Source organism: Coloeus monedula, assembly GCF_965178545.1.
Source record: "Coloeus monedula genome assembly, chromosome: 15".
In the NCBI taxonomy this organism is placed as follows: Eukaryota; Metazoa; Chordata; class Aves; order Passeriformes; family Corvidae; genus Coloeus; species Coloeus monedula.
The window spans coordinates 3290123-3304216 of NC_138795.1; positions in this window are offsets into that span (position 1 = coordinate 3290123).

A 14094-nucleotide genomic window follows, 5' to 3' on the forward strand; every position below is an offset into this window, starting at 1 on the left:
TGTTGGGTTCGAGGTGTTTTTGGTTCTTTTCTTGCAACGCTGCCTGAAACGTTCAGTTCTGCTGGGAAAAATGTTGGTGTTCTGTGACATTTCCTGGGCTGCTTGCCTGGAAGGCTCTGCTCAATCTCACACTCTGCCCGTGGGGAGGGAAGGGAGCTGACAAGCCCTGGGGAGGGAGAGGAGCTGGGGATGGGGCGGGGGGAGGAAGGCTGGCGTGTGAGGAGGAGGAGGAGGAGGAGGGTCTGCCATCAGCCTTCCAGCCTCCCCTGGAGCAAAGGCCTTCATGAAAATCTTCTAAGCCCTAGGCTGGCATGTCAAAGGAAAAGATACAGAAGAAGAACCCTATTTTGGTTTCTTCAAAACAGCCAGAAACTCGCTCAGCAAAAGAAGACATTTTCACCTGGAACAATTTTCCGTGAGACTTTTTTTCCCCATCTCCAACCAAAACCCATCACACCAATGCCCTCTTTGCTCCCCCCACTTTTCACAGCTCTGTTTCCTCACTTGCCCTTTATATTCTAATCTCATATTGAAGCATCTTCCCTCGCTCTTGCCTGCTGGCAAAGCACAGGTTATTTTTATATCTCCTGAAGGTGCAAAGCATAGAAAATCACAGATCAAGGCCTCATTTCTCCTGCCTTGTTAACTTCTCTAACCACAGTTAAGCAGCCCTAGGGAAAGAGTCTCCAGGCCCTGCAGCCTGGCCAGAGCTGTTTCCTGAGTCTATCTCAAATTATTGCTCCCAGACCTTCTGTAAGCACCTTCTGCCACCTCAGGCAGTGCTCCCATATCCCTGACAGCACATTTCTGTGCTGCCAGATCACCCAGCCATGCAACACACTCTGGATGAAATGGGGACATCCAAATGCTTTGGACAAGGTGTTAAGTTTCCCAAAGCCTCAAAAAAAAATCACATTTTCCCAGTTTTGTAGCTGTGTGCTCGCTCTGCATCTCTTTTTCACAGGGGCAGATTTTAAAAACAGCATTTTTGATGCACTTTTTTTCTTGCCAAGAGCACTGTCACCAAGACAAGAGCTGTAGGTTTCCTTTTTCCTGGCTATGAACTGGCTAACTTGTCTCAGGACCAACACATTTCTAACCTGGGCTTTCTCATACATTTCTGTGCCCATCTCTTCCAGCCATATGTGCAGAGGAAAAAGTTGCACTTAGAGGAACAGTGCATTTGGAAAACAAGGATTGTTGTTGTTGTTGTTGATGTTATTCCCTCGTTGGCCCAGGATTTGAGAGTTCTTTGCTGCTCTGGCTGCAGACAGAGTGGGGATGGCAGAGCCAAGGAGGGGACAGAGCAGATTGTTCTGCAGAGGACAGGGAAGCAGGACCAGGGGTGACAATAGGGCAGCACCCCCTGCTCGAGGAGATGCAGCCTCCCAGTAGTTTGGCAAGAGCTGAGAGAGTTCAGTGGTCACAGACAAGGTCTGCCACAGTCCAGAGCCCAGAAAAGTGATGGGGCAACTGCAAGTCAAACCAGGAGGTCAGAGCCTGTTGGCATCCTCATGGATGCACCCCACTTGTCGAGCCTCACCACGAGCCCTCACACCAGGGTGGCTCCCAGGAGCTGCCTTGCCCCAGCCAGCAGGTTCCTCTGCAGCAGAAACATTTCATTCTTGAAACATTTTTGGCTGCATTTTGCCTTAAAAATAAAATGTGCAGAATCAATCTGTATAGCAATATTGAAATCTGACAGCATCACTCTGCACAGGGCAGGCTGGTTATTAACACAACCACTTACAGCAATGCTCCCACCTTTCTCTAAAAGCATTGATTTAAGGTGAGATAACAGAGCAAATTTGCTCTGTAATTCACGTTGGCCACACAGCATTTCTGCAAGGAAATGGGTGCTCCCAGTGTCTGTGCAAATACATCTTCTGGGGAGCTGCAGGCGGTGAGCATGAGGTCCCCTCTGTCAGCTCATGTCAGGTGACAGATGTAGAGCAAGGCTCTTTCTGGGCAAGGAAATCATTAGCAGGCTTCAGAGACACAGTGGTGTAAATCAGAGGTGAATCCACCTCGCAGTATAAATCCAGAGAATGGCCAGGCATGGAAGGTTAATAACAGCACCGTGGCAATTTTCAAATATCTGGGCAGTTCTCTGCAGTCAAGATGCCTTGAGAGTGTGGCCCAGTGGATTGGGCACAGCAGAGCCATGGACAGCAATGAAAACCTCATGGCTCAATCCCAGGGGTGCTGCTGGGGAACACATCCAAGCACTCACCATGAATTGCTCACAGGATGGCATTTCCTGCCTGGTGACTCCTCCCCTGTTACTTACTGCAAACCACCCATCCCAGCAAGTGTGTTGACATATTAAATTCAGGCTTCATTTGTGTGTTGAGTTGCCCAGGAGAACTCTCTGAGAAATGACATCCTTCAAGATTCACGAGGAGAGCTGGGGAGCTGCAGGCAGCAGAGTGCGTGTCATTTATTTAGTGGAAGAAATAAGATATGCATCAAAGCATCTTCGTGGAAGTTGTTAGGATGCAGCTTAGCTTTAATTTGTTCATGTGAGGTGGTGGGACTCGTTTCTACACTGTCACTTCAGTAACATCACTGCCATCACTGGCATCACTCATTATTGGCAGCTCTGAATATTTGATTACAACCTCACACACGCTGCCTGGAACAGGCTCTGATTCCTTTGCACCTCACAGCTCAAGCAGGATCCTGCTGGATCTGTCATGGATCCTAGACCTCTAAAGAAAATTCATGGAGCTGCAGCTTAGGAAGGGTAAAACTCTGTGCTGTTGCTCACTGCTGAAATGAGTGACAGTCACGTACTTTATCTTAGTGGCAGGAGGTGTTAGGCTTCTTTATGTGAGCAAAACAGAAAAGCAAAGATCTGGCTCTTGTTGCTGAGTAAAAATCCAGCAATTAAATTCAAGAAAATAAAAAAGATCCAACAATTGCTATGAAGAATTTCTCCTGTTCTGCTGAATATTTGTATGAGCAATTAGCTGCCTTCTGCCTAAAATTCTCCTTCAAAGGTGATAGACACAGCATATTTTCTCCCTTCTTGCCCCAAGCTGGTTTGCAGTGAATTATGTACATTGTAAAAAGACTGTTATTTCAGCCCAGGAGGGGCTGCAGGGAGCTGGTAGATAAAAGGATGATTTTTTAGACAGTTTCTTAGAAAACTGCTGAAAAATACAATAAAAAAAAGTATATTATGAAGCAATTTGTCCTCAAGATATTCTGAGAAAAAAACCCCCATATTTTGATACTGGTTGTTCAGTTAAAGAGGACAAAATTGCACTCAATATATTCAGGAATCACTGGGTTCTTTAGAAATAAATCAACCCTGACAGGGATGTTCCTTGTCCAGGTTTTAATGATCTGTGTCACTAAAAGCCCTGTTCTTTGTCTGAGCTGAGTCCTCCTCAACAAATACTTTAATCAGCCTTGGAATATAACCCGAGGAGGGATGGGGCTGTGGCTGGATGTGTTCTCACTGAGCAGAGCAGTCAGAGGCAGCGCTCCAGCCACTCCCTGGGTATTTTAACACGATTAAAGCAAATCCTGGGCATTAATTTAATGGGAGAAGCCTGTTCATGGCACAGGTCAGAGATGCAGCGCTGCCACAGAGCTCCTGGAGTTCAGCAGCAGCTCTTGGAGCCCTGGAGAGGGGATGATTCCCAGTGATGCCTCCATCTGACAGCGGGAGTTTCCAGGGGAGATGTCCTGACAAACCGGCCCTTGTTAGCACGCTGAGCACAGCAGGAGAGCTCCCTCGTGGAAAAGGGAAATCCAGATGGTTTCAATCTCCCTGGCAGGGAAGCGATGGGGGGAGAAGCCGTGTGTGCACAGCAGAGGAAGAGCAGAGCTCTGGGGTAGAAAAGCAAAGGTTTGGCTGATAAAGCTTAATAGATTTGGGCAACATAAGCAAAGGAGCTGAACTGGGGAGATGCTGCTGTTCAGAAAGGGACTGAAAGAAGCTGTCACTAAGAAGCCTTCAGGATACGTCTAAAATAGCCCACTTTTTATATTTGATGTATGAATAACCCAGGTGTTATCTAACCTGATAAAATCTACCTTAATCTTATGCTACTCTGAAATGGCAAGGTTTTCCTTCTTTCACTATTCAGTTTTGGCTCTTTCCCTTTATTTCTAAATATGTATTAAACTTCTGGAGGTTTTACTTTTGCTTGATACAGCTTTGAATTTCTGCTCTGGGCAAAAAGCCACGCTGACACACAAACAGGTTAGAAAATGTCCTGTGAAAGCATTGCTTGGAAAATATCACCTTCCAACTGAAAATCTCACAGAACCAGCCCTGCTCTCTGTTTTCAGGGCATTCAAAAATGCTCATATTTCAGGTATTTTACATTTTTCTGTATGCATTCCACATGCTTTCCATGACACTTTAAAAAACAGTCCCGAGCCTTTCTTCTTTAGAGAAAAGAGCTTCATTTTGTAAGACAAAAGGTTTTGTAATTCTCTCTTCTATTTCAGGAGAAGATTCACACTAAATAAGAATTCGTGCTTCTATAATCAAATCATTTATCTTTAAATTTTCTGTGGGAGGAGATCCTCATCCAGACTCAGAGCCTGGAATCTCATAAAAAATTCCAAAGAGGTAAGGGTAGCATACATAGGAAATGATGCTTTTTGTGGTTGTTTTGCTTGTGCCAGAGGAAAACCACTGATTGCTGGGACCACCCTTAGCCCATCCAGCTGTGTTTGATGTGTCCTTATCAAAGGGGAGGAAGGAGCAGATATGGAAGGAGCAGAAAATGCCTCAGCTCCTACAGCACCAGAGAGTTGATGTTCAGAGCCCAAGAGAGAGCATCTCTTGCTGCTGGTAGCCCGGGGTGGGACACCAACCTCCCTGGGAGCCCTGGGATCACCTAATTCAGAACCTAATTCTCTCTCCAGTTGCAACTCAGCAGCATCACTTTGCCCGGTGGCTTTTAATATTTGAAAAAAAATAGCAGGAGTTATGCAACGTAGCATGTTTGAGGCACTTAAAAGAGAGAAAGGGGGGGAAAAAAGAAAGAAAATTAAATAAAACCTTCTCTTTACAAGGCCTTTGACACGGGGGAAAATTCTGAAAGTGCTTTGGCTTGAAGGATTTGCTTCATGTGTTATCAAGTCATCTCAGGGGCTACACATTGACACAGCTCTGGCTCTGCTTGGACCTAACGCCTCTGGAGAAGGGCACGGGCAAGTTTCTGCCTTCAGAGGTGGGGCTGGACCTCCCCATGCAGTGACCAGCAAGCACAGAGCCCTGGGATCAAATGGGGGCTGAGACAGAGGCTTTTGTTTTATTTGAAGCCCTTGCAGAACTCTCCCCACCCAGCCTCATAGTTTGGGGGCCTGATGCTGCCAGGGAGAGAGGCACATTCCCTGTGCACCCTGGGGCACTGGGGGTGGGTGGCTTTGTCCTCTGTGAACTTCAGGGGGCACTTCTAAACCTTCGTGGAGAGCCACATCGGGCTCCTTTAGCCTGGAGCTCTCCTTTTCACCCCGTCCCAGAGAAGTGTTGAGCCTGCAGGGAGCGGAGGGCAGCGAGAGCTCACTGCGCTGATCCCCAAACCTTTATTTTCCCAAAGTGGCCTCCTCTATTCCAGCCTTTCCTAAAGGATGGGCATAGCAGCTCCTGCACACCAATCCACCCCCAGCCTCCTCTGTGTAGCACCAGGCCGGTCCCAGGGTCAGAGCAGCAGCCCTTAGTCGGGATGGACGAAAGGAACTTTTGGGTAAACTTGCCACGGTGAATGCTAACGAACAATGTAAGAATATCTTGAGGGCCCTACCCATGGACACAGAACCCACAATAGAACAAATGATAGAAAGCTGTACATAACACACATCCACAGAGAACACAATGACCCAAGCCGTTGTAAAAGGCGTCTTTTTTTTTTTTTTTTTTTGGTTCCTCTGTGCAATCTCAGCAGACATCCCTCCAGGGCAGTGGCTGGGCACACCCCACAGCCCTTGCCCACTGCTGAGGTGCTGCCCCAAGTGCATCTCCAGAGCCAGCCCCACCTGTGCCCCTCTCTGCTCTCCCACTGCACATCTCCAGTGCCAAATCTGAGAGAGCCACAAAGTAAATCAGCTCTAAATCAACACCAAAAGATCCAGAGCAGAGAATGGATCAAGCGAGAAGACACAAGGATGAACTTTTTTTTTATTTACACAATAGGCTAAACACCGTTGTAGGGCCAGAGCAACACGAGTTACATCTGGATGAGGATTTTAGCCCAGCCCTCCTAATGAGGGCACGGCAGAGGCTGGAGCAGCCAGAGCTCTGCCCTCAGCCCTCTGTCTGCAGCTCCCCTCGGTGAGCAGCTCCAGGCTGAGCTCCCCCAGCTCACAGGGCTGCTGCTCTTCTCCCCGCTGCAGATTTTCCAGTTCCTCTCTGGAATGAGCATCATCAAATGTCTCCTTGCCTGACTCGTTCCTGCCTGGAGAGGACGGCTGAAACTCTGAGCTCACTTTCTACCTCTCAGGCTTGTGGTTGAGCCTGTGACTCACACATCACCTCCTCAGACTTCTTTGGGTTCAGGCCATTTTCTAATTTCTCTCCACAGGACTGTAAAGATTCACTGCCCATGACCCTTTTTGGAAAATTTAGTAACTTTTTTTTGTCTCGATCCACTTCTTTCTTCCTGCTGAATTCCTCCGCTGCGTGTTGCTATTTCCTGCATTTTCAGCACAGCCTGAGCCCCATCATGTGTCTACACGCACAAAAGGAAACTCTCCTCTATTATTAGAATCCCAGAATAGTTTGGGTTGTAAAAGACTTTAAAGCCCATCCCATTCCAACTCCCTGCCATGGGCAGGGACACCTTCCACTATCCCAGGTTCCCATCTAACCTGGCCTTGGACAGTTCCAGAGATCCAGTGGCTGCCACAGCTTCTCTGGGCACCCTGTGCCAGGGCCCCATCACCCTCACAGGGAAGAATTTTTAATTTATATGTAACCTAAATTTCCCCTTTTTCAGTTGGAACCCATCACTCCTTGTGCTATCCCTACAGCTCCTAATAATGAGTGCCTCTCCAGCTTCCTTTTCTGTCTCCTACTCTGATTTCCACTTCACTGCAAACACCAAATTGTTCCAGAGACAGATTGCTGGTTTTATTGAGTGTATTTTACAGCAGACATCCTAGTTAGCTTTTCAAGCTCGTGGTCCTGTCTGAAGACAGCCATCCATCAGGTGTGGCTGCTGCACCAGCTGAGGAAAAGGCTTTGGAAGAGTATTTTGGAGACAAATCAAGCCTGTGGCCCTACCTGAGCTCCTTAAATCCATCTCAGAACAGAGATCCTGGACTGTCCCGTGGTGAAATACCCCCTTCTGTGGTTATTTGAGGTCCCAGCCAGAGCACTCAGCCCCCAGCACAGATCACAGCGTGAGTGAGGGGCAGAAGCACATTACAGAAAATTGGAAATGTGCTTTATTGCTTGTGCCCAGCCACAAGCTGCTCTCCCTTTTCTTTAGATGTTTACCTTAGTCTACATGTGTTATATTAAGATTTATACTTCAAATCTGAAAACAGACATTTCTTGACAAGATGAACAGACAACAAGCAGTTGATTCCAATCAGAGAATTTGGTCTTCTTTATTTTTTTAAAAGCCCCTGAAGAGTTATCTATTGCTATCTGAACAATGGATAAAATAGAGTAAGGTGAAAGATAGTTCAAGCTAAATTTAGAGGTGCAGACACATCTTGTTAGGCAAGTTCAGGGTGCTAGGACATATAACATTGGAACAAGAAAAGTGAAAGTACAAGTTGAAATTCTGAATACACTGCTGCCCTTGCAGCCTTTTTGCATTAACTGAGAGCAACCCTTCCTGAGCATTCCCTGGGCCACAGTGGGAGCAGGAGAGGAGCAGAAGAGAAACGGAGCCACAGCAGCTCAGATGTAGCAAAACCAGTCTCCAAGGCCCAAACTGGGACCTTCTCCTCATTCCCACCCACTAGATGTTGCAATTCTGTTAAAAGACAGTAAATTAATTATAAAATCCAATATGGAAGGGAAGGCAATGTTGTCTGCATGGGGAGCTGGGCAATGGAGCAAGCTCTCAGCAGATCTTCCCTTTTTTAGGAAAAGAGGTGAAGAGTGACAGGAGATGTGGCAGCAAGATCAAGGTCCTCAGCAGAAAGGTTCTCTTTTGCAATTTCTTGATGTTCACAGCCATATTTAAACATCATTCATCCCACAGCATTTCAGCACAAGGAGCCAGTTTTAAGTGCAGTGCTATTAAAGCCGATGGAGCTGTGAGAATTTAATTCACTGTGACTCTACGAAACACTGGTGAAAAATGGGCAGGCACTGTGCACTTATAAATTCTGATTCTGGAACTATTCTTTCAAGGGGCTATTTGGTTTTCATGTTCATTTCTTCCTTCACTGGAGCCTGACATTCAGCTGAAGTTATCTCCTCTCATTTAGAGAGCAATGTATCAGAGCACAGTAAAACTCACCTCAGCTTTATTGTTATCCAGCAGAGAAAACAGTGGTTAACTGACAGCAGAATGAAGAGGAATAAAACAATTACAATATTAGTGTATGCCTCACAGATGGGGGAGGTACTAAATAACCACGAGTCCATTACAGGGGATTTCTCAGATGCTAAGAAGGTTAAATGGCTGAATGACTTATCCAAAAGTGATTGCTTTTCTGATCCCAGCTCCCTCATGCTATGGCAACATTACCTTATTGCTTTCAAAACCACTCATGTGGCTTTTTTTAATTATGATTTGACTCTTCTGGATGGTACCATCCCAACCATCTGGAGCCTGTGGGCTCTGCCCAAGGTACATAAAGCTCCCAGCACAGGCAGGACAGCAAAGGACAAACAACCCCAGGGCTGTATCTGCTGCAGGAGGGATCAGGGAGAGGGCCAGAGTTTTGTGCTTCACCCAAATTACCCACAAGGAGGATATTCCACAGCTGTCACAGCCTTGCCCACAGGTCAGGATGGGACTCAGGAATTCACCCCAGCTGATGGGAAATGCTCTCACAGAGTCTTCTCACTACTTCTTCTTCTCTCCCTTTGAGACTGCAGCTTTTCCATCAGCCTGGATGGGCTTTTTTTTCCCTGCCCAAGCTTTCCATGAGCTTTAGGGTGAAACAAGCCAGCATTAGCCTAAAGAAGAAAACCATGTCTGGGGTGGTGAGACTGTTAACGTGGCAGTGGAGTAGATTTCCAGGCTTTCTGTCTTCTCTGTAGAAATCTTCAAACACTGGGGAAATGGATCAGGAAGAAAGTATACATCAGTAAAACAGAAGAAACACTTTTAGGATCTAGAGACAAAAGAACTCAAGGCTCTGGGGCACATGGTGGAATTTATTGGGTTGTCCCATGCAGGACTAAGAGTTGGACTCGATCCTTGTGGGTCCCTTCCAACTCAGCTCATTCTGTGATTTGTGATTCTGTGAACTGATGAGCCTGTTCCTTCTGAGATTCTCCAGGAAATGAAAACTAATCCATTTTTAGATTCCTTCAGACAAGCTCAGATCCTCGATCTAAGCACGTCCTGTCTTTCTCCCTTCCATCAGCTCCATCAAAAGTCCTGGACACTTGAAATGGAAATGAATCCTGTAAAGGAGCTCTGGGTTTGTCATTCAGTTTTGGTAATAAAAATCCTTCTTTGATCCTGCAAGATGTCACGCTCGTTGCCTGAGCACGTCGGCAAAACCAAATTATGGAGCTACCGTGTTTTTGCTGCCTCTCAATTCCTGTGACACTAGAATTGTAAGACTTCTGCTTTTTTAGGCTCAGACAAATATCAGCAATTTAATTGCTTTCTTTAAGCTTGGGTTTGGAAAGCTGATGAGACTATTAGGAAAACAGGGTCATGTAAGTGGGTTTTTTCAGTCAGTTAAGGAAAAAAAAGTAACTATGATGCCTGTAGGCATAAAAATTAACTTAAACAATTCTTTACCCCTTTCCACGCTCATTTTAGTACCTCAAAAAGGCCACGTCTAATTGGAACACAATTAGAGCCAGAATGCAGCTTGCTTCTATTTCCGACCCCTTTGTACAGTGCTCATCATCGAAACTCCTGTTCAGAGAGACTTACACAGGGCAGATTTTGTGTCTTAATATCACAGATTATTTTAAATGTACAACATTCTGCACGAGCATGCAATCCTGCAAAGCTGCTGCCAGCAATTCCTGCTTCACACTCCTGCTTCAGCTCCTGCCTCTGCGAGGCCTAAAGCCAGACAGCAGAAACTCTCCTCATGGTGGGCTGGGAACACGAGTTGGGTGTGTTGTTAGTACGAGGCAAAATTGGTGTGAAATCCAGCAGTACAGGCTGACAGCCTTGTGGGGATTGTTTTCCCCCACGATTCTGCCCAAGGAAACCTTCTGGAGTCAGGTCTGGGCATCACAAGTGGGAGCAGCAATTCCCCAGCATCGCTCTGTGCTGTCAGCAGCACGTTATGAGTGGGACACAACACCTTCTTTTCTGCAAATTCACCAAATCCCTCGTGTCTCTTTCCCATCTTTTGCCTCAGTGTGAGTTGAACCTCCAGCTGCTTGTTTTCCTTCTTATTTCTATTGCTTAAGTCCTCTCAAGCTGTGCCAGCTTTAATAGGAAAGACTTCTGCTGATCTCTGTTCCTGGATGGCAGTGCTGGAATCACCTTGGGCACACAATTGTTCATTAAACACACACATGGAAGCAAGTGATCAGCAATATCTTCCCTTTCTCACATTCTAGTGTACCCTTTTATTAAAGAGCTAAAACCACAAATGGAACCTCTCCCTCTTTGTTTAATAATAAACCCTTAAAATTGGAGACCTTGTCTTAGGCAAAGCTCAAAAGCTCAGTGGGGGTGAGCCGGGATCCAGGTGGAAGGAGAAGGAGCACATTTGGTGGTGTGGTGAGGTTTTTTTGTGAGGTGCCCACACACTCCTGAGCACACACAAGGTGAGGTGGTTTCAGGGACACCTAAATTCCTGAAGTTCAGGTGTATTTTCCCCTGATGGAACAGCAAAATCCAACAGAAGGCACCTCTAGACCCAGCCACCTGCAGAACTGTCTGCCTTTGCTCCAAAACACGTCAGCCCTTGAGCTTCCCCTCACAAGAGCCCCAAATTTTCATGTGGGAAACACAAGTTTCCTTTCCTCCTGTTCTCTTATGCTGCATTGACTTCACTGCTGTGACTGACACTATAAAAGTTTGTAGGTTTGCCTGAGGCACAGATCCAGCATAGAAAAATCTCTCTCCAAAGGCTGAGGCTCAGCAAAGAGATAAGTGACTGAAAAAAGGGTCTCCTGAGACAAAGATCAGTCTTAAGGTGGTCTGGGCCTCCCCACAATCGCATTTTGCTAATCAGCAGGGGGACTCTGTGATCTCATATATGCCAGGATAGATCTAATGCAAATCCCAGGGAATAAATTATATTACTGTGGATTTATTCAGCTGTAATAGATCAACATTTGTCCCCGAGTGACTCCAGCATTTCTTGCCCGTGTGTGCAGCCTCTTCCCTGCTAATGCATCCCCACAGGAGGGAATGTTTCTTCTGCTAAGCAGGAAACAGGGGAAGAAGCCAATTGCATTTTGCTTGATGGGTGAATTTCAAATGTACAATTTCCCTAAGACAGAGGCTCCTGTCTCAAACAAACACAGATATGTAACCATGCCCTCACATGGAAAACACAATAAACTCCGACCGAAAATCTGAGATTCCTCACAGCTCAAGAGGCTTCATTCCTCTTCATTTCTCTCCTGAAACACCTTTTGCATTAATCCAGACCGAGGCCAGTTGTCCAGACCCTCTCAATCATGCACCCTGCCCTCTGCATGCTCTGGGATGCACCAGGAATTAAGTAGCTGCTCATCTGGCACCATCTCTTTCCCCAAACTCGCTGATTAGAAAGTGCTCCCGGGCAGAGCAGGGATTGCCTGAGCTCATTCCTAATCCAGCTCCAAATGACACAGCCAAATTAACCAGATGCTCTCCACACTGATCTCACATGGCAGAGCTGCTCCGAGCCCTCGCCACGAGACAGGAGTTTGGGAATTGTACATTTGAATGTCATGGCAGGGGCACGGCCAGACCCCGCTCCCTCCTCCTGCTCGTGGCTGAGGAGAACAAAAAGCACAATAAAGTGAACACTTTTACTGCTTGCTTAACTCATTGTTCTCCAGCAAACATCCTAATTTTATGTGTCTCTGTTTCAGGTGACTCATTAATTCTTTGGCTCATGATTCACCTTTCTAGGTGTGACCAGGAAATCTATCAGAAAATCTCTCACCTTCAGAGGTAATGCTGAAAGGAACCCCAGATGTCCCAGAATCAAATATGGTTGTTTCCACCTCACAGGGAGTTCTGAATTGGTGGGGAGGAAGTTTGGGGTTTTTTGGAGGGTGGTTTTCAGTATTGAAACTCCTCAACCCAGTTCAGAATTAAGATTTCTGAAGCCTGCACATTTAATCACAAGTCTTTTCTCCAATTAGGGAGTAGTTCACAGCATGACCACGATGAAAGAAAATAAAATAATGTTTCTCAATATTAACTGAAAGGTTGGTGCCCATGTCTAGACACACAAATTTTCCTGCAGTGGTAAACATTGGTTTTGATCAGAAAATTGTTCTTACTCCAGTTTTAGCATCACAAGACAGAATTACTACTTGGCAGCTGAGATCTGAGAAAGGTCAGAAGCTGGCCAGTTAAAAGTAATGTTTTTCAGTTTTAATGAAAAAATATTATTTGCTGTATTTTTCTCCATCCTGCTTGGAAGAAAATGTTGTTTTACTGCAGGGCTCTGACTGCAGCTCTGCATCACATGGGAGTCCAGTGGCAGACAACAGCACTTAGAGCATTAAAAATGCATTCTCCATGTATCAGACCAAAAAAGTGTGCCTCTTGGCAGCATTGCTGGCCTAATTTTGGCTGCAGAATGAATAAAATCAAGGCTTCCACTGAAATCCCAGCATGCAGCTCCTGAGCTGCAGACAGGGAGGTAACAGGGAGGGAGTTTGGGCAGCCTTTGGGGGCAGGGGCTGTGGGTTCCCTCTTCATCAGGGTTCCGTGCTGAGGGAGACAGCACTTGCTGAGCATCCCAAGGGCAGCCGTAGAGTCCGTGGGAGTGGATCAGCAACATTTCTCTCCTGAAATCACCACGTTTCTTTAAATATCTGTGCCCACCCGAGATGCACCCGGGCAGCCTCGTTAATCCCTCGGCATCTCGGAGCAATGGTTTGCTGTCCCTGGAACTCGCTGACGGGAGGGACCATGGGGAGGTTGCTCTGGTAGCACCCACACTTCAGTCCTCACACACCAGCTGTGTGGGTGGGGATGTCTCCATCTACTCAAAAGGAGCATTCAGGACTAGCTGACCCTGGCCCAAGAATCTGCCTGTTGAAGGATTCCTGCAGGCAACTTTTTTCTTTTTTTTTTTTTTTATGGGACAGGCTGATTTCGGAAAGGAACTGAGGAAGCAGAAGCTGTTTGGGGTGCCAACAAATTACAGACTGGTTTGGGTTGGAAAGGACCTTAAAGTTCATCTCATTCCACCCCCTGCCATGGGCAGGGACACCTTCCACTATCCCAGGTTGCTCCAAGCCCTGTCCAGCCTGGCCTTGGACATTTCCAGGGATCCAGGGGCAGCCACAGCTGCTCTGGGCACCCTGTGCCAGGGCCTGCCCACCTTTACAAGGAAGAATTTCTTCCTAACACTTATCTAAAACTCCTCTCTTTTAGTTTAAAACCATTCTCCCTTGTAAAAAGCAAGGGGCACAACATGACAGCTGTAATGAAGATAAATTGGGGAGTATTATGATGACCCTCAGACCAAACCGAACTCAGCGTCTCCCAACCACACAAATCCAGGCACTGTGTGATAACAGCAGCTCCTCCAAGACTGACAAATGATAATGACTCTCTGAAAGCAACACTTAAACCTCCTGGTGGATGTTCCTCCCATCTCAGCTTCCCACTGAGACAGATGTGATAGATTGGAACAAGCTGGAATTAAAGTATGAAATGGCATCACACCCTGAGCCTGCGGGAACGAGCGGGAACCGCATCCTCCCTGACATGCCGAGCTCCTCACAGGGTGCTGGCTTGAATAACAATCACAGAAATCACAGTATTGAAGTCTCGGCACTGTGAA